Source organism: Lissotriton helveticus, chromosome 3_1 (genome assembly GCF_964261635.1).
Source record: "Lissotriton helveticus chromosome 3_1, aLisHel1.1, whole genome shotgun sequence".
Classification (NCBI taxonomy): domain Eukaryota; kingdom Metazoa; phylum Chordata; class Amphibia; order Caudata; family Salamandridae; genus Lissotriton; species Lissotriton helveticus.
In genome coordinates this window covers 502,716,424-502,736,608 of record NC_136061.1, presented here as the reverse complement: position 1 = coordinate 502,736,608, position 20,185 = coordinate 502,716,424, and the positions used below count along the sequence as shown (strand labels likewise).

General features: G+C 43.9%; 1 protein-coding gene across 3 annotated transcripts in view; it reads right to left on the bottom strand.

Annotated features, from left to right (window-relative positions):
• The window catches only part of NABP1 (nucleic acid binding protein 1), a 40,739-nt gene that overhangs the window by 7,864 nt on the left and 12,690 nt on the right, over positions 1–20,185 (bottom strand). The gene's annotated exons all lie outside the window — the stretch shown is intronic.

Below are 20,185 nucleotides of genomic sequence, written 5' to 3'. Positions count from 1 at the left end.
CACAGAGCAGGCAGGCTTAACCTAAGAGCCAACGTGTAAAGTATTTTTGCAACACTTCAAACATACAGTGAAAACACCACAAAAAGACGACAAACCATGTTAGACAAGGAAAAAATTTTTTTTTATACAAGACTACAATAACAAATATACAGCAAGTAGAAGTCAAGATATGAATTTTTAAAGAATAAATGTAAAATAGCGCTTAAGAAAAAATAAGTGCTTAAACGGGTTATCTGTTGCGTTGGACTGGGGCAAAGTCAAAGGCTTAGGCTGACCGTGATTGACTAAGGGCTGGATACAGAGACCCACTTGGGCCCGCTGAACACAAAGTACCTTGATCTGTGTTGCATTAGACAAGGAGGCGAAATGCAGCAGAGGTTTATGCGTTGTATCAAGCCATGCAGTGGATGGGATGTGCCAATTTTCTCAAAGCAACTGCAGTGATGCGTCAGTTCCAAGTGTGAGGCACTGGTTCCAAATGCGATGCATGGCTGCTTTTCACACAGTAGCCAATGCGTCAATTCCAAAGGCACTGCGCTGGTTCCGAAGACGATGCAGTGCCCGCTCCACGCAGTGACGAGGATGCACTCATTTCGACTTACAAAGGCAAAGATGGCCAGTTCCGATAACTATGCATGGGTTTTGACTGAAGTAGCACTTAATACCCACTTCCAAGGGATCAGGACTAGGTTGGCAGCCCTCGGCAGGGCAATATTTGCCACAAGCAAAGTCCAGGTGCTGTAGCAGGATGAGTTGAAGTCTGAGGTCTCAGACTTCAAACAGGAGGCAAGCCATCAAATCATTGGCAACACTGTGGGTACACGCGATACAGGTCCAGACTTTCCTACCCAGGCATGAGAACAGCAGAGCAAGAGTCCAGCAAAGCAGCAGTCCAACAGAGTGGCAGCCCTTTCAGCAGCACAGCAGTTCTTCTTGTGAAACTTGACACAGGTCCAGAAGAGTACTGAAGTCATGATGCAAGCGATCCAGCACTTATACCCAGTTGTGCCTTTGAGGTGTGGGGGGGGGGGGGGGGGCCTTCAAAGAAACCTCTGATAGGAACAGAGGTCTTCCTGTCCTGCCCTGTCCCCAGACTCATTACAGGGGTTATTTAGCCCTTTGTTTGTGAACAGGACACAGCCTTTTCACGTGGGGGAGGTTGTGGCCAGCACCTCCCTCATCTCCCGGGAAGGACCTTAAAGACACCTCAGCTTCATTTATGTGGGGCTGTCTATAGGGAATACATAAAGTCCAGCTGTCACCCAACCCCGACTGAACAGGCACCAAAATGGCTAGTAAGTAAATGTCAATTTTCTTTTTAAATGTGGCATTTCCTAACCTGCAATTTAAAATCCACCATCACCATAGGTTGCAGTCTAAAATCGTGAAGCCCAGTGACACCAAACTTGAAAAGTCTCTTTGCAATTGGAAATTACACAAGAGACATAATAAAGTAATCAAAACATTATCCTATGGGAGAGATAGGCCTTGCAGTAGTGAAAAATGAAATCAGGAGTTTCACGAACAAGGAATGTAAAACTTAAAACATGTTCTGCCTTTTAAGTACATTACACTCTGCCTTGTGGGTAAGACAGGGCCTAACTTAAGAGTGGACTCCTACGTATAAAAGGGTATGGTTTAGGCCTCGCAAGAGGGTTCTCTTGCGATGTCGTAGTGGCAGTGTAAAACAGCACATGCATTGTCTGCAATGGCAGGCCTGAGCCATGGTTCGGAGGCTACATAAGTAGGTGACACAGTGAGTCCTGCAGGCCCACTAGTTGCATTTAATTTACAGGCCGTGGGCACATGTAGTGCATGTTAGTAGGGAGCACTAGGCAAATTAAATATGCCAATTGGGGTTAAGCCAATGTTATGTCAAGGGGAGAGAGCACAAGCACATTTGCACTGTAAGGTCTAACCTATTTAAAGACAGTTTTAAAAGTTTTAAAGGAAAGTGAAAAAAAGTCACTGCAACTCCCTAAGCAAGCGGTGTTAGCAGTCCGGGTGGAAATAGGGTAGCAACACTTTAAAAGATCAGCTGAACTATGCCTAACCTAACAGCTGCAGCACTGAGCACTCATAACTTCTTTGCCAGCATCCAATGATGGAGAGCAGATTTGGACTGTAATCTAGACTTAAAAAGTGGGTTTACTGTAAGAGGACAGACAAAGCTACAATTCAACCACCGTCTCAATATTTCAGCACATAGGCAGCTTCCCACCACAGCTGCATTTTCCTGTTAATCCAAGACACTCAACAAATCTTTTCAAATTTATCCTGAAGAGGTTGTGGACTAACGTTTGACATTGAAACTGCTTTAAGTACCATGGCCTAGAGATTGAGGTTAGGAACTCCAAGAACACTACAATTATCCTCTAACAGTTTCAATATGAGGAGGATTCACTGCATTATGGAAGAATAAGTTTCATAACACTTAAGGCAACAGATAACCGTGTCATACCTCTTCATACTGCCGCCTGCCCTTTCCATGTGTTCTAAAATAAGTGTCACCCTTACTAAATTTAAATGGTACTCAATTTACTCATCTCTGAAAAATAGAAGGCTGAGTTGGCCATACCAAGAATCAATTTTGTGTTACTTGCAGATCACAAGGGCTCAGTTGCGAGTGTTTAGCTCACTGAAAGCTTCCAGGCACCCATCATGATGGGCATGACTATAACCGAGCTCATTAAATGTCGGTTGTGAATTTCCTATCGCAGTGGCTTGGTTTAGAATCATGGAATACTTCATTTAAGCCTGACACAAACCTTTTCAAAGCAATCTTACTGTACACTACGCTTTGCCCATGGATTTCAAACTGGATAAGCAACTAATTCCACAACATCACATTAACAATCTTAAATTTCAGCAAACTGCTCCAAGGCATTAAACTGTTCATACCCATCTCTGACTTCAAACAAGCCGCACAGGTCTTAGTTGTGTAGAGTTTGACTACGGCAATGCTTTACTAAAGGAAATTGTCTAGTGGCAATTTCCAAAAAACAGCTGGCTCCTCTCATAGCAGCCCAACATGCAGCCACATGACTTGCCATTTGTGCCAAACAATTTGACCATATGTTCTCCATTCTAGGTAAGCACCCTATCCAAGCAGGAACCACAATTCTAGTCAGGGTAAGTCACAAAACTCCTAAATTATCCTGTGCTCTGGTAACTTAGCGGAGAGCAGTCAGGCTTAACTTAAGAGGCAACGTGTAAAGTATTTCTGCAACACTTCACACAGTAACAGTGAAAACACCACAAAGACTCCACACCAGGTGAGAAAAATAGTTTTATTTTTAACACAAGACCAAATCAACAAATACAATAAGTAGAACCAGAGTTATGAATTTTTAAAGATTAAATCAAGTTATAGCGTGTAGAGTCATAAAGCGCCAACAGAGGACATCGGATCATGCTAAACAAGGGTAATCCCAAAGTTGAGCGCAATGGAGGGCATGCTGGCTACACGACTCATGCCGGTGCTGCTGAAAAAGCATATTGGAGGGAGGAAGTGGAGTCATTGAAGGCTCGATGCGTGGAGCAGAGAAGGAGATTGTAGATCGCATGGAAGCCGGCGATGAGTCAGTTCTGATCTATGCGGTCAATGCAGGATTTGTCAAAGAACCACATTACAATGCACCGTTTAAGTTGCAGTCAGTCGTCGCCGAGCTGCACAGTTTGTCAAGTCCATGTCGTCGAGCAGCAACCTTGAAGGGTGGGTGGGAGGTTCTGATCAGAACAAAGTCATGAATGCACAGATTTTGATAGATCAGCATAGCAGAAATCACCTTTCATGGGCCCAGGACTGGTTTGACATCACTCGGCAGAGAAGAGTTTAGATGGCAGAGTCCAGGTGCTGTTGTAAGGTTGAAGGAAGTCTTTGAAGGCCCGAGACCAGGGAGCAAGCAGGCCCTTTGAGTCACTTTGGGTTCAAGAGAGATAGGTCCAGTCCTTGTACTCCGCAAGCAGCAGGGCAGCACAGAAAATCAGTTCTTCCAGAGCAGCAGTCAATTGAGTGGCAATCCTTGTAGCACTTCAGTCTTTACTCCTGGCAGAGTCCTTCACAGGTCCAGTATGGTACTGTCTTGGTAGGCTCAGAGACCCAGTACCTCTACCCAGTTGTGCCTCTGAAGTGGGAGTTACTTCAAAGAAAGGTCTTTGAAGTGCACACAGGGCATTTCTTCCCAGCCCTGGCTCCAGACAATCAGTAAGGGTAATCAGCCCTTTATTTTGGAAACTGGACACTGCCTATTCAGGTGTGTCTGCTCCTGCCCAGGAAGAGCCATCAGAAAGCACTCACCTAGTATTCCTGTGTTTGTAGCGGTCTAAAGGTAATACACAAAGGCTAGCTATAACCCACCCAGACCAGACGTGTATTGGAGACAGACTACAGGCACACAGCAGGAAGAGCACTTTCTAAAAGTGGAATTTCTAAAACAGTAATGTTGAATCCAACTTTACCATTAAATATGATTTATCATTGCCCTATCCACTTCGACTACAGGTTGAGTTTGATCCATTTCAAGTATCTCCACAGATTCTATAGGACTCCCTCTCAACTACACCGCATGGGGAACAAGGAGGATGACAGTTGCTGGAGGTGTGGTATGGCCCCAGCTACGTTTCTGCACATGGTGTTGAGTTGTCCAGAGTTGTCGTTGCTTTGGTCTGACATTCACCACAATCCACAACATTATCAGCAAGATACTTGACCCAAACCCCTTACTGGGGTTATTATGTTAGAGACACGCCAGTGGAATTTCACAAACTACACGCAATGCTCCTTTATGCTAAGCGCAGGGTAGCCATGCACTGGGGTAGGAGGGGAGTACCTTCCATAAAAAAGTGGATCTAGGATGTCATATTTGGACTCATGCAATTAACTACATTCTGGGAATTGATGGCATCAGCATCCAGGCCTAGGGACATTTGGGGGCCTTCCGTGGAGTAGGCCCTGTTAGAAATGGGATCTCTGGTTGGCTAAGGCTTGCGCCAAAGCCAGGCAGAGACCACCACTCAGTCAGGGCAAGAGAATTACATGCCAAAGATAACCCCTGCTCACCCCCTTGGTAGCTTGGCACAAGCCTCGCCCCTGCACTCCTCACACACCAGGAAATACCATGGACACTTATCCCCGTGCATTCCTGTCGGAGGGCACGCCCTGGTTCTCTGAACGACAGACTTTTAAGGCAGGGTTGCAGGAGCAGTGAGAGAAGATGGAGGAAGTTCTGGGATCCGAAAGACCAAGAGACCCTTAAGTCTGATTTACGAGACTATAAACAGAGAGTTATATTGGAGAAGCAAGAGTATTTTACCAATCTTACAGGTTCCCTAACTTCATCAAGGGAACTATTCAAAATTGCTGACTCACTATGCTCTCTTCAACTCCCTGACCCTGTGGTCAGCTCTCAGGACCTTTGCAACAACATCTCTGACTTCTTTCACAACAAAATTCTGGACATCCATATTGCCTTGGAAGTACAAAGACGTTCCTTGGACAGGGATATCCCTTCCGTCATTTCCAACCTAGATTCCGGGGGCGAAGGTCCTTCCAAACAATTGGGACAATTTCCTTTACTGTCTCTGGAAGGACTGAATCTCCTACTGGATAGGACTAAATCCTCCGCTCCAACGGATCCCCTGCCACTAAAAACTCTGAAGGAGTGCAGGAACAGTATTCTCCCGCCTTTGTTGGAAGTCATGAATAGTGCCATCATTCAGGGTTCTTTTCCATCTGTCTGGAAAAAGGAGATTGTGAGGCCTCTTTTAAAGAAACCCTCTCTTGACCCTGGCACTCTTAAAAACTTTAGGCCCATCTCCCTGCTCCCGGCGCCTGCGAAAATACTGGAGGCATACCTTAATCTACATCTCTCCACTTTTCTGGAGACCAGTGAGTACCTGGATTCCACTCAGCACGGATTCAGGAAATGTCATAGTACTGAATCCGCTCTCACTGTTGTTGCAGATAACATCCGCCGGAAAGTGGACAGAGGCCAAACTACCATACTTGTCCTATTAGATCTCACAGCCGCGTTCGATACCCTGTCTCCCGCCATTTTAACATCTCGGCTTAGGGAGGCAGGGGTCTCTGGGCCGGCTCTGAATCTTCTTAACTCTTTTCTCACTGGTAGAGAACAGAGAGTAAAGCTTGGAGACTTCCTTTCCCCTGCTAAGTCGTTGCAATGTGGGGTGCCACAGGGGTTGGCTCTTAGCCCGACCCTGTTTAATATCTACGTGGCCCCCCTTGCTAGACTAGTAAGATCGCAGGGGATGGAGGTGGTATCCTACGCCGATGACACCCAGATCATGGTGTCTCTGGCCCATTCCTCTGATCGTCTATCTGCCATTAGCTTTAGGTCATGCATGCAGCATGTAGCTGACTGGATGATCATCAACTCCCTAAAGCTAAATGGCGATAAGACAGAGGTCTTGGTTTTTGGGAAGGACCAAGATGCTTGGTCGAGTGAATGGTGGCCTCTGTCTCTTGGCACCTGCCCCACTCCCTCCCAATCAGCCAGAAATCTCGGTGTGGTTTTTGACATCTCACTCTCCATGAAGCTCCAAGTGAATAGGATGGTGGCCACCTGCTGGGGTGTGATTAGGATCCTGAATAGGATCCGTCACTATCTCTCTCTCTCTCTCTCCAGGCCCGCAAGCAGATTGCAGTCGCTCTTGTTGGCTCAAGGCTTGATTATTGCAATTCCTTGTATGCGGAGTCCAACAAGGGTCTCATTCATCGACTGCAAATAGTGCAGAATGCGGCAGCACGCTTTGTGTTGGCCCTTCCCTTGGCATCCTCTGCCACGACTGCCAGGAGAGACCTTCACTGGCTCCCTGTTCAGTATAGAGTCTCTTTTAAGATTTTATGTCTTACATACAGAGCGCTTAAGGCAGGTCCGGATGATTCACTCGGGTCTCTGCTCTCTCATTATATTCCAACTAGATCCTTACGATCTGCTGGTCTTTCCCAATTGGTAGTGCCGCGTATACGGCTAGCCACATGGGGAGCAAGAGCCTTTTCTGTGGTGGCCCCTAAGCTTTGGAACTCTCTCCCAACTGAGGTTAAATCACTTCCCTCAATTGAGCTGTTCAAAAAAGCCCTGAAGACGTGGTACTTCACCAAAGCTTATCAATGATGGATTGCTGGATTGAGTCGCTAGCTGCACTATTTGTTTTTAGGCGCCTTGACGCCCATTGGGCTAAGTTTGCGCATGATAAGACCTACATCATTCATTCATTCATCATCTCACCACACGCACCTACATTGCGCACGAACTTTACACTGGGACACAGTGTTAAAGTGCGCAGAAGCCAAAAACTACTAACATCAGGTCACATTTAAAAGCAAAAAGTTCAGGGGTGGACCTACCAAAAGGCCCATGTCAAACAGACCCGCACTGGACAGTATGGGGGGGGGAGGGATCTACAGGGGATCCTGGAGATTTGTAGGTGTGAGTCTGACGGCCCCAGGGGGATGGAGCATTGTAATATGAGGTGTACCATACACTAGTTCAGCTTTAATACAAGTAGAATTAGTGGGTCCTGTCCTGACTGATTTTTCCTCAGGCCTATTGGAATCTATTTTGTAACCTTTTTATGACCTCTGCTGTATATTGTATAATTGCTTATCATAAGGATTTATTTTTGGGTTTTCCATACAGGTGGAGCAGTACACTTAATTTGTTATAAGTGCAACATGATGGTATGCACATGGATGGACAATGATAGACTGTACGAAACTGCCTTTTTGTAATGTTTGTTATCTTATTAAAATGCCAACTTAGAAATAAAATAAAACTATGATCTATCATTACTATTACAAAAACATGATGCAGCTACTCCATTCGGATGAGGAATTACAGCTTTTCAGTGCATTAAGGAATTCCCAATGATTGCCTATGAAAGGAGTAGGCCTCACAATATTGAAAAACAAATGAAGGAGTTTGTCACTACCAGGACATGCAAAACTTGACAGTACATGTCCTACCTTTTAGTTACAAATCACCCTGCCCTATCGCTAACCCAGGGCCTACCTTAGGGGAAGAGATGTGGTGCAGCAGCCAGGGTGGCGGACTCCGTAACAGGGAGCCTGGGCGGGGGTGCTTACGGTTTCAATCCCCAGGCGGCAGAGTAGACTCTGGGCAATAGCTTGCTTAATCTTCCAGACGGCCCCAGCACCAGGACACCTCCCCTGAGGTAGCTGCACGCTGTACAAATGCTGGTAGTAGTAGTGTTAATATTATTATTATTATTGGGGTTTAAAGCTTGGCCAAAGGTTTTAAAGGCCATGTTGAAGTGGCAGTAAACTGCACACACAAGCCCTGCACTGGAAGGCCACTTGTGTGGGTGGACCAATCTGTGCTGCAACCCACTCCTAACATTTAGGTGACAGGCCCTAGGTATATGATGTACCACTTTACAAGGGACTTCTACATTTTATTGTGTTAAGGGGAGAAGCACATGCGCTTTGGTACTGGTCAGCAGTGGTAATGTGCTCAGAATCCTATGGCTAACAAAAAGCCAGCAAAAAATAAAAAAAATAAAACAAGAAGAGAAGAGGTAAGCAGCCAAAAAGTTTGGAGAAGCCACCGACAGAATGATAGGTCAAACACCTACTCTGAAGCAGAGGACCTCTGGTGGCATATACCACCTGAGGGGCTTGGACATACTTCTAGAAACAGCTACGCAAAAAACAACTGAAAACGTATTTTCCATAACTTCCATAAAATTATGGAATCCCATTCCCTCAGACATCAGAAGAATTCCATCTTACGATAGAAAAATGAAAATTTCAAAAGACAATTGAAAACATGAATGCAAAGAGAACAAGCATTGACAAAGACAATGGGGCTCATGTATGCAAGAGCGATTGGCTTTGCTAATGTGTTTTAGCCAGTTTGTACACCAACGTAGCTGCAGTTCAGCCTGGCTAACAGTGGCGTAGGGAAGAGTGGTGTGGAGTGTCATGGAATAGCAACGAGTAGAGTTAGAGTGGAGTGGTATAGAGTTGTGTAATAGAATGGCATAGAGTGGAGTCCCATATAGTGGAGTGGTGTATAGCAGACTGTTGCTGAGTAGAGTGCAGCAGCATAGAATTCTGTTGCGTACAATGCAGCGTTGTAGAATGCAGTGGCAAAGATTAGAGTGCTGCATAGTAGAGAGCTGTGGCATTGAGTGTAGTGGTGCAGACAGGAGCAGTGAACAGAAGCATAGATTAAAGCAGCATGGAGTCCAGCGATGTAGAGTGTCGGACTGCAATGGCAGAGTGGAGCACAAGAGTAGCATTGAGTGGTGAAGACTATAGTATAGTTCCGTAGAGTGCAGTGGCACAGAATTGAGGTCTGCAAAGTGCAGCAGTGTAGAGTGGAGCGTACTAGAGTGCAGTTGAAGAGTGCATTGGCATAGAGTACAGTGTTGCAGAGTGCATTGGCATAGACAGCAGTGACGAAGAGTACAGAGTAGAGTGCGTCAGCGAAGAGAGCAGCGACTGTGTGGTGGCACAGAGTGTAGTGGCACAGAGTAGAACAAAGTGGTGTAGAGTGGTACAAGGTAGGGTAGATTGCCATAGGGTGGTGTAAAATAATGGCATCAAGTGGTGCAGAGTAGATTAGAATGGCATACAGTGGATTGGCATAGAGAGCAGGGGTGTAGACTGGAGTGGTACAAAGTAGAGTGCATTGGCATTTTGTATTGGCATAGAGTGTAGTTGTGTACAGTTGATTTGTGCAGAGTGGAGTGGCCTAGAGTGGTGTACAGTCGAGTGACAGAGTGGCATACAGTGCATTGGTATAACAGAGTGCTGCAGAGTAGACCAGACTAGAGTCAAGTGACGTGGAGTAGAGCAGAGCGAGATGTAGTGCAGTGGCATGGTGTACATTTGAGTGGTGCAGAGTGGAGTGAAATAGAGCAGAGTATGCATGGGGTGGTAGCACACTGCAAATGTAATGGTCATTCCAATTGAAAATGTCTATAATGGCAGACAGTTTTACTAATAAAACTATGCAGCACACAAATGTGTGGAAATGGCACCACCAAGTGTATTGTCTGTTTGATCATATTAAAGTATTTGTTTCCAACGCTCCAAAATAAAAAAACGTGCTTCATCTGTGCATTGCTAAATCTGACATTTTGAAATACTTTCAGTTCATTTAAATGTGTGCTAGAAAGAAAAATCCTTTACTCTACCCCCAGTATCCAGCAAGATTGTCACAAAAATCCTCTCACTTTGAAGCCCGAGAAAGCAAAGTAAAGTAAACACAAAGCTCCCTTGGAAGACCGAGCCAGGAATTTGACTTCTATCACTGACAGCCCTGCAAAGATGAGAAGATAAGATTTACAGGCATGGTTACAGAAAGAAGCATTCGTGGAAGAATGCATAGAGAGGTAGTGTTGAAAAGCTTTGCACCTTGGAAGGTCAAGCTGAACCTGGACAGCCTAAAACAAATAAAGTCAGCAAATAGAAAACTAGAAAATGCGAGTGTAAAACCTCAAACTTAAGGTATGCAAAAAGCAGAATGCATTACCAGGGGAACTTTCTGAATGTCCCCGAAGAGGTTGTTAGCAAACCAGACAGCCAGGCTGTCTGGTAGGCTTCACCCTAAAAAAGAGCTAGAAATCGCAGGGACTAGTAATGAAGACCTCGGTTATCCCGCTGCACGCTATTAGTTCCATTATTATTATTATTATTAACTCTGAAAAAGACTAGAAGGAACGATTATCCAGAGGTGAAATGCATTACACAGTGGAAGTCACTGAGTAGGTATGGCTCGGATACACTTTCCATTGAAAACACATTTTTTGATTTAGGAAGCAGTACGCACACAAGTTGGTAGTGGAAAACCAGTAAGGGGGCACACATTTTTTAAATGTTTATTCTGCCCCCCCGGGGGCAGATCGGCCTGTTTTATTGGCCTTTCTTCCCCTAGGTGGGGCAGAAAACCAAACTAGGCACCACAGTTTTTTTTTTAAGTTGTAGGGAAGTGAACCCTTAGGCAAGGGCCGGTTACAAAGGTGATATAGAAAAAGAATTGATGTTTTCGGTCCCCGATGGGGGCAGATCGACCCATATTTATGGCCTTTCTCCCCCCAGAAGAGGCAGAAAAGCCCATTAGGCACCAGGGTAATTTTTTTTATTACAGATGGGAGCGGCCCCTTTTCTAAGGGGCTTAAATTAGGTTTATGTATTTTTTGCCCCGCCATGGGGTCAGACATGCCTGTTTTTCTGGCCTTTGTCCCCAGGCGGGAGGGGGTGCAGAAAACTACTAGGCACCACAGATCTAATTCTATTGCAAGGTACAAATTTCTGCCTGCTGTTTTCTGCCCCACCTGGGGAAAGGTCGGTCTGCCAGAAAACCACCAGATAGCTTGGGCAAGATCACCCCCCATTTTTCTCGGCTCTATTTGAAGGCCCATTTGGCAGATTGACCATTTAAGTAGTGACAGTGTTTTAATTGTTTTATTTCTTCTGAATTGTAATAAGTTATTTTTCCTTTGTATTCTAGTTAAAGGCTTTCTCTTTAGACTGATGTTCCAGGTTGCGGTTTCGTTACTGGTGGTTCTGCAGTTTGTGTTTTTGCAGGTGTTTGGTAAGAGACTTTTTTTGTACTATTTACTCTAAATGAGCTTCATTTCCCTGCAAGAGGGAACGCTATGGAAATAAGACGTATATGCTGTGCGACAGAGTAAAACTGGATATAATTTCAGTACACCGGTAGGGATTTCAGGATTGACCCTTCCCTTCCCCTCCCCCCCATTCCCCTCCCTCGGTTGTCCGTCCACTTTTGTGACGGAGAAAATTGTGTGGGAACTTGGTAGAGTACTTTTTAACAAAGGTCACCATTTATATGTAGATAACATCTACACTGGTGTGCAGTTGTTCAGGGAGTTGGCCAAAGTGGACACTGTTGCTTCTGGAACAATCTGCTCTAACTATAAAGGTTTCCCAAAATAACTTGTTTGTCAAAAGCTTGTGCGTGGACAGTGCAGTGCGAGGAACTTGTAGCTGTGACATTTTCAGACAGGAGAGATGTCTACATGCTGACTACCATCCATGACGAAAGCACTAAACATGTGACTGTTTGGGGTCAGGTTGCTGAAGTGCGCAAACCTGTGTGTATTTATTACTAGAATAGGCACAGGGGTGGTGTTGATAGAGTAGATCAGAGGTTGGAACCTTACACTGATTTATAAGGCTTACACTTGGTATAATAAGTTGGCTATCCATTTTTTCCACTTGGCAACGTTTAATGCTTGTTGTATTTAAGGATTGTTGTCCTATGTCAAAAATGACTTTTGTGAAGTTTCAGAAGTCCGTAATAGGCAGCTTTGTTGTAGTGGAACAGGCAAGTGTTCCTAGAGTTGGAGTGGTGGAAGATGTGGCTAGATTGAAAGATCGCCACTTTCCTGATCACATTCCTCCCACGCCCTCAAAAGATATTTCCAGTAGGAGATGTAGAGTGTGTTGGCGAAGAGGTACATGGAAGGAGACTCGTACATACTGCCAGAGTGTCTAACTATGCGCTATGTGTGCCTGCTTGCTTTAGAATGTACCACTTGCAAAAGAATTTTTGGAAGCATCCATGCGTCGCAAAGTGAACTGCCTGGTCTGTACTGTTTAAATATTTTGGTCCAGTTTCAAGGTTGGCATTAGTGCAATGTATTTAGTTTCAGATTTTGTTTTAGTAGATGTGTATTTACAATTTGTGTTCTTTTTTTGTACAAAAAAAACCTTAATGTGATGGCGGTGTGTGCAGGCTGGCACTTGGCTGACGTGCGCGTGCACTGGCACTTGGCTGGCGGTGCGAGTAGTGACTTGCTGCTGGCTACTACACACACTGGTAGCCAAACGCCGGTCCATGCAATCCATCAGCTGGTGTGTTTGCTATGTCAGGCATGTGAAAGTGCAGGGCCCTTGAATGGCATGGTCTGATGATGCGAGTGTTGTATTGTGATGGACCCACGGCTGGCGGTGTGAATGGTTTTGTATGTGTCACACGAATGAAAGGTGTATGAATGGCCTGTAAAGAGTTTGATGCCTTTTTGCAGCTTTACAACACACAAGCTGTGAGTCGATGGTTTAGTTTCTTGTCCTTTCAATTGTTAACAGTGCATTCCATGTTTGTGAAATCTCTGGTTAATAAAATTTTAAACACTGAACCATCCCTCACCCTTGTGCCAAATCCAACCATTGTGTGTGCTTGAGGAAACGATGGTTGTGCAGTAATATTTGTATTTTCTGTCTCTCTAACTAGGTGTACATTGAATCCAAGATAAACCTACCAACTCTAGATATTCATGTAAACTAAACACCCAGGGGAGCACATAGTGATGTCTCTCTCATGGATCTCAACAAATTCTTACCCACAATGTCCTGCAAATCTCAAAATGTGACTGTCACATTATTCCTTGTATTACTGTGCCATAATTGTCATGCTTCAGAAAGAAACAGATTTCCTACCATCCAGCATTTCCCCAAGTCTCCCGATACAAATGGTACCTCACTTGAGTGGGTGGGCCAAGTACCCACGGCAGGGAAGGGCCCATAATGTATTTTGGAAACATCAAAGTTTTCTATTTTGAAACAACCTGGTTTTGCCAGGGGTGGGCGGGGGTTGTCACCTGAAATTTTGGCCCCGGGCTCAGCGGCCATCTAGGGAAACCTACCAAACCCACACATTTCTGAAAAATAGACCCCTGCATACCTCAAATTTAGCTGAAACAAAATGAATCACTATTCTCTCAAATTTCTGTGTGGTAAAGTTGTGGGATCACTGGGCTGACACAAATTTCCTGCCACCCAGTGTTCCAAACACTCAAGTAGGTGGGCGAAGTACCCAAGACAGACAAGGGCCCAAAATGTATTGAGGAGACTTCAAAATTACCTATCACAAAATGACCTGATTTTGCAAGGGGGGGGGGGGGGCGGGGTGAGGGGTCACCTGGGTTTTTTTCTGCGGGCTCAGCAGCCATATAGGCAATCCTACCAAACCCACACATTTCTGAACACTAGACACCCGGGGGAGTCCAAAGTAGTATGGCTTGCATGGCCCCCCAACATCCAGAATCCCTCGTAATCAATTTTTTTTTTCTTCCAGCTAAATCTAATTTTCCTCATATTTTGGCGTGGGATCACTGTGGCGGCACAAATGTCCAACCACACATCGTTCCCTTCATTCTCCAGAGTAAAATGTCCTATATAACCCCACAACCAGAAGGGTCCAGAAGATGTAAGAGTATATTGCTTTCAAAAATCTTTCATACTTAGAAGTTACAGGTGAAAAAAGTTGGCACACACAGCTGTTTGTTCAACTCATTTTTTCCTATTTTCAACTGTTAGTTTCTATAAAAAAAAACCTTGAAGGATCTACATAAATTACCCCTTGCTGAATTCATAAGTGTCTACTTTTCAGAAATATATAGCTTTCCAGGATCCGTCATTGCTTTCATATCCATGGTTACCATTAACTGGAAGGAGGTTGAAAGCACAAAAATAGGCTATGTTCCAGTAAAATGCAAAAACTGAAAAAGAGTTTGGTTTTCTGACAAAAGTCTGAAAGCTGGGAAGATTGCGATTGCAGCACAACAAACCCTTTGTTGATACCATTTGCGGCAAGGGGGGGGGAGGGGGAAACAGACGCTTTCATCTATAGCCCTTTTTTACCCAATTTTCCCCCCCTAAAAAATGTAGCTGCATTTTGGCTAATTTCTGGGTTCCCTCCAGGGGAATCAACAAACCCAGGGTACCTATAAAATCCCCATGATGTTGGAAGAAAAGGACGCAAATTTGGCGTAGATACTTTGTGGTCAACAAGTTACAGGGGCCTAAGACCGAACTACCCCAAATAGCCAAAAAAATGCTTAGCACCAGGGAAAGTCCCATCAGCGAAGGGGTTAATAAGGTGCATGCATGCTCACTTTTTAATGTAAATTTCCATCTGTGAGAGTCCTATGACCAAACAGTTGATATTCATTAAAAGGTTAAAATTAAATCTATTGGGGCTACCTTTTTTCCAACACAGAAACCAGCAAAATAAATAGTTCAGAAGAATGCCATTTGAATGTCTTGGCTACAGATGGCTTAAGCTGTGCAAGCAGGCCTATTGGTATATAAATAGGCCAGGCTTGGGGTCAGTGTCTTGCTTATGATTGAATGGATTCGTCTCAGTTGTCGCCTCACAATTAGATGACTTTCCTGTGTATTCTTGCATCTGTCCCACCCAGGACCATTTAGGTTTTAGTGTTTTGATTGGTTGATTTGTATCCTACTACTGATGTTGCTTGAATGCAGGGAAATATCCTCTCTTGAATATGCACTACATGAAAGTGCACGTCTTCACTTGCTCTCTCCAGTGTGTTTTACTTCGCCCTCAACTTTGCCCAACCCCCACCTCCCTGGCTCGGTTTTGCTTCCCCTCCCAAGTTCAACCATTATTTCTCCTGACTCACCATCAGGATTGTTTTTTAAAATATGCCTCCACCACCAATGCTCTCCCATCTAACCACTTATTTTCCCATGCCACCAACCTCCCCCCTCCCATTTCAGAACAGCCACCAGTGAGTGTGCATGTATGTGTGGCTGTTATAAAGAAATGGGTTTAACCCATGCAAAGATGGTGCTGAGGAATTATGCGCATCCCCGGCAGCCATCTTTCAATAGGTTTGTTCAAATATCGCAAATTAATCAAGACAGTGGAGGTTTGGCATGCATGGAAGCCCACATTTGTAATGTTTTTACAAATCTATCATGATGTCATAGATGCGCATGCCTTCATGGTCGCCATCTTGCAAAAAAATTTAAAAAGCCTACCGTTTCAGTGCCAAGACCTACTGCAAATGTTTGATTTTTTATTTTGCAAGCGTACACAATAACATACGTTTAAGAATTAAAAAGAAAAATGCTGCAATCTAGAGACTGCATGCATGTGTTTACAACAAAAAAAGATTGTCATATTCATGCAGCTGTGAACATGTGATCTGGGAAAATGCAGTAGTGGCAGAGGAAGACATTGATGAAACAGGCACTATGTTGTGGTGGGTGAGAGCAAAGTGTGAATGACACTTGAAAGAAACAAACAAACAAAAAAATCAGATTAAGAGACCTAACCAAAAACCCATCTATATACAGATGTAAACCTATTCGAATAAAAAAATATTAACTGGTAGACAGATCAAGCCAACTGTAGTCCAGACCTGAACAAGATTGTTAATCTACTGATAAAACAGTTTATTTGGCTCTCTTCAGAGGGTACTGTGATAGCTTTAAAATGGAGGGATGGGATTAATATAGATTCCCTTATTTTAGATTAGGTAAATACCGTACACACTTCTAATATATTTGTCAAGTCAAACGGGTGAAAAACCTCGACCATTTGTTTCCACTATGCCCCTTCTTACTAACAAGCTCTTTGAAAATATTTGCTTGGAAGGGAAAAGCCTTGTAGACTAGCATTAACACTTCATGTGCAGCATTAAAAGGCATTTGGTGATCGGATTCCATTTCACGGCTGAACAGGAAAACGGCTACAAAAGAACATTTGGGTTTCGACTATGTCAGAGGAAAATGGATTTAGCTGCTTTTTATGAAAAAAATAAGGTCATCGATTGAAACAAATACTAGTGGGCCATTCAGCAGACTTTCCCTTGTGACAAAAACGTAATAAAAGCATTCACCACATGTTGCAGAGGAATGCCCCCTAGGGTCAAGGGCTCAAATTAATGGGAGGGCAAACTTACAATGTTGATAAAAAAAAAATCTTTAAAAAGTGCTAGCAAAATGGGAACGATAAATCCGTAGCAGGGTGGTTAGAAGAAAGTATGAGAAGTAGTAATACGAGGAAAACCTCATCTAAAAGTATGAGGAAACATGAACGGAACCTTAACATGTTGGAGAACAGCCGTTTGTCACACCACAATCTAAAGGCAACAGTTCCACTAATATTCTTCCACGCTATAGAGGAGCAACAGAAAACGTTACTGGGTCAAGTAGCAATGCAGAAGGCTCAAGCATGGAGGGTGAATTACCTGTTACACCCCAGCAGAGGGCGCTCCCTCCAGCTCAAGGATGACATTAGCAGGGTAGAGTGTAGAAGCTCGCAAAGCGGCTGCCTGCACCGTACCTGGCCTGTGAATAAATAAAGGACTTCAGTTCAAGAGCTGTCAGTCCTTTTAAATGCTCATCAACACAAGCTAGGAAAAATCGGTTAGATGTAATATGTCAAGCACAGTCTAAGTCAAACACTCACTCAACATTTACATCACAACAGAAATTGCAGAAATTACTTTAATTCTGGGTATGCATACACACGTCAACTGCAATACATTGGTCATTCCTAAACCACAAGTCTACGGTTTACAGAAATATAAAACACTCAAGAGACAGCTGTTTTCTATCCAAGCACTTCTCTCCTCATCATGCAAGAGTGCTGATGCAGCTTTTTGCAGTCTTCGTGGTTAGTGTAAGTCAGGGGTGTCCAATGTAGGACCAGAAGAGCCAAAACCATGCAAGATTTTCAAGACTATATAAAGGGATCCCCTTCTCACGTGCTACATGGAAGAGTATTGTTGTGGTTATCCAGGAAGTCTAGCATGGACCGAGGCCTCCTCTACAATAGTTACCCCCCGGCACAACTTATGAGATGAGTCAATTCAAATTCAAAAATCACTTTATTTCGGGTACAAGAAGTTGCCAATTAAGGCACAAAATGAAACACAAAACAGTTGCAAATCCAGATCATAAAAACAATGCACAAAGTCGCACACATCATGGTTATGGTGGAAAAGACCAATCCACACTAAGATAGCACCACCATTCCAATAAGACAAGCATATCTATTTCTATCTCTCTAGCCTAGGTGCTAGATACAGAAAATTTTCTTAAAACCGAATAACAGAAAAGTTATAGTAAGCAACCCATCAATGAAGCCACATACTCAACCATGTCACAATTTGTTAGAGATCATCAACTGAAAATATTTTACACCAAATCAAAAGCATCAACTCTTGAATTGTTCGATCCTATTAAAACAATGATTTACTTCTATCGAGGGCAAATTTCAGAAAGGAACAAATTGCTGATTCAGTTAGATGGGAGTTTGAATTGCTGTAGGTAGACCAAAAGGTAGTCTTGAACTTCTGATACCCTGGGACTTAAGAGAAATGTAAAACCATTTGGTAAAAACAAGGTAAAATTGACAGAAACGGGTAATGTGCAACAGGCTTAGGAGAGGATTGGTCATAGGGGCAAGAAAAAACTTTAGCTGCATCAAATTGACCAAGGGGAAACCTAAGGAGACACCTCACAAATCCTAACCTAAACCTGGTTAATGGTCTACCCCAGGACCCATTGATCCATGCCAAATATGGTTCCAGGGTTAACAAACTTTGCAAGTCCAAATACTCCCCAAAAGTTGGTTCTTAATTCTTATTCCTCCCTACTGGCTTTCATCCTAGACTTTAAAGCAGCTTTAACCCAGGTAAATTCAGTTTTAGTTAAGGAACTTAAGTTAGTAAAAAAGTTTGACCTTCCCAGCTTCACCAGTTCTGTCTTAACATACTTGAACCAAGGGTTTTTCAGGGCTCACACAAAAGGCAATCCTCAATGATATCCCTATTAAGTGATGCAAGTGGATTTGCCCAAATCGAGCACCACAGAAGCAGGGAGAATCAACTTGATAATGTCCTCTGCATATTACCTTCCCAGATCTTGGTGTAATAAATTTAAATAAGCGGGGCTCCCAGAATCCGCCTAAGCACACAGTTTTACTTACCCTAAAGGGAGCTTATGTCGGAGTATCCTCAGAAACTAGAGTCATATGTAAGACCCGAGAGACACTCTCGTAGCAACTTTTTTCTCAATGCGTTTGACCAAATCATCCTGCACCCAACCCCAAAGTATGAAAAATCATTGCGTCTGCACACTAGTTGGCGAGAGGCCCATAATTCAGGTGAGGCTTAATTCAAATCCATTGGTACACCATCAGATCCGGGGGCCTTGTGGCAAGGGCTCATTAATTGCCTCAGTGGCCTCACCAGTGGTGAATTTCGGATTCGGGAGGGGAAGGCGGGATCGCCTTCAACATATTGATTAGACGCACTGTATCCATATAGTATTTTTTAAATGGTTGACCTAAGCTTCTGGGCTAATGGTAGTTCGGACAGTGTAAGTTAATGCTTAGAGCGTTAGTATTATTGGCCTCCAGCCAAAAGGCCCTAGGATCTTTCCGCCTAAAAGCCCTGAACAGTTTCCCCCAGGATTAATTTTGTAATTCTTTTGTCCTATACCTTAAGCAAGCCTTATACTACGAGTCACAGACCGAGCTCTAAATGTGCTTCCAGATCGTGGCAACATCCACTAGAAAAGAAAATGTAGGTTTTTTTTTTTTTGTTTTTTTTTTTAAAGCATGTTAAGTCTATCTGCGGATGACCCGAAACTTTTCTTGAAGGCCATCTAAAAAGAAACCAATATAAATCGGGTTTAAGACAATTTTAAGTGATCAAATGTAATGGTGAAATGGTTTTGGGACTTGACAGATTTAATAGTAAGAACCTCAGCAACAGAGCTACTTATTCCCTTTAAGCCCTACTCACGTTTATGTGTACTTTGAAAGCACTCCAAGAGTACAGTATGCCAGTCCACATTTACAAAAATAAATGTAATTCAAACCATTGCGACTCGCGACATCAGCCCATCGACCCCACAAAGAACCAATGTGGAGCCGCAGACCAAGGACCACAGTGGTTTTCTGCAAAGTATGCGTCCGGCAACACTCACAGCAAAGTGTCTAAGAGTCTGTTGGGGCTGGCATGTTAAGTGTATGCTTTGAAACTATAAGCCTCCGTCCGTGTAGACTCACATGCAACTTTGCCCCGTTTTGCATTTTGTTTTGGTCTCAGCACGCAGGACTACTATGCGTGTGCACAGAGACCCACTGTAGCTAGCCACTGTAAAGTACTGTGACCTGGAGGTCGGCCCAGTTCTGGAGGGACACGCTAATAGTGCGTTCCGTAGCGAGCAGCACTACGGTCCTCAAGGATAGTAAGTTCTTACAAGGATGGCAACTTTAGCAGGACAGGCGTTTACCCCGATGCCTCCTGGGCTAGTGGCCGCGTAGCTGTATCCGGTTATACATTTTATCCGTTTTGCAAGTGTGCAGACCTTCAGTGTATAGAAGGAGGAGCTGTGCAATGT